Genomic DNA, 734 nt, shown 5'->3' with positions numbered 1-734 from the left:
TGATCCAAAAGTTATCAGAGACTAATGTCAACCATGGGCATGGAAAAATGTCAAATACTTATACCACAGATCCTCTCAGAGAGCACAGTAACTTGGTGAACAAACTGTCAGACTTGTACTTGTGCCTAATTTCACATTATGGTCCATAAACTAAGCCTGGGATCAAAAATTGTATTGAAGATGTCAGGAGCAGAGACAAAAGGTTCTACTGAGACTTGAACTCAGATTGCTGGATTCAAAGTCCAGAGTCCTAACCATTACACCATAGAACCACCAAGTGGGAACTTAAATAAAGGAACCCGATTTCAAAGATGTCTACATTCAAGTCGCTTGGCGTATGAACCCTCACCAAACCTGAAGACTCTTGTTGACTCACTTCACCCTGTGAGAAGCATAACGTACAAAATCTGTTTCTGTCTGGTTTCAAACCAGATACCTTTTGTGTGTTAGGCAAACGTGATAACCACTACACTACAGAAACTGAATTTCTGTACATTGCTTCAGTTTGAGGTTTTAAAGTTTAAGATGTCAGATTCAAAGCATAAAGTTCCTACTGAGGATTGCACTCAGATGCCTGGATTCAGAGTACAGACTAGCCCATTGACCTTATTGGCAACAATCTATTTACGTTGATTTCATATATATTGAAGTATATTATTTTTACAAATATGCTACAATTACAATATGAGCACGTTTGTCAAGATCATGTATGATTTTCTTAGATCGATGGGAAG

At 38.0% G+C, this 734-nt stretch overlaps 2 non-coding genes across 2 annotated transcripts; both read right to left on the bottom strand.

Annotated features, from left to right (window-relative positions):
* Nucleotides 1-200: 200 nt before the first annotated feature.
* Nucleotides 201-272, bottom strand: trnaq-uug (transfer RNA glutamine (anticodon UUG)). Its single transcript has one exon. It is a non-coding gene; the product is annotated as a tRNA-Gln (tRNA).
* Nucleotides 273-408: 136 nt separating this feature from the next.
* trnav-aac (transfer RNA valine (anticodon AAC)) lies at nucleotides 409-481 on the bottom strand. Its single transcript has one exon. It is a non-coding gene; the product is annotated as a tRNA-Val (tRNA).
* Nucleotides 482-734: the final 253 nt, after the last annotated feature.

The sequence above is a fragment of the Poecilia formosa genome, unplaced genomic scaffold, assembly GCF_000485575.1.
Source record: "Poecilia formosa unplaced genomic scaffold, Poecilia_formosa-5.1.2 Scaffold3670, whole genome shotgun sequence".
NCBI lineage: Eukaryota > Metazoa > Chordata > Actinopteri > Cyprinodontiformes > Poeciliidae > Poecilia > Poecilia formosa.
Note: the sequence above shows the minus strand (reverse complement) of the source record. Positions and strands in the feature narration are given on the sequence as shown.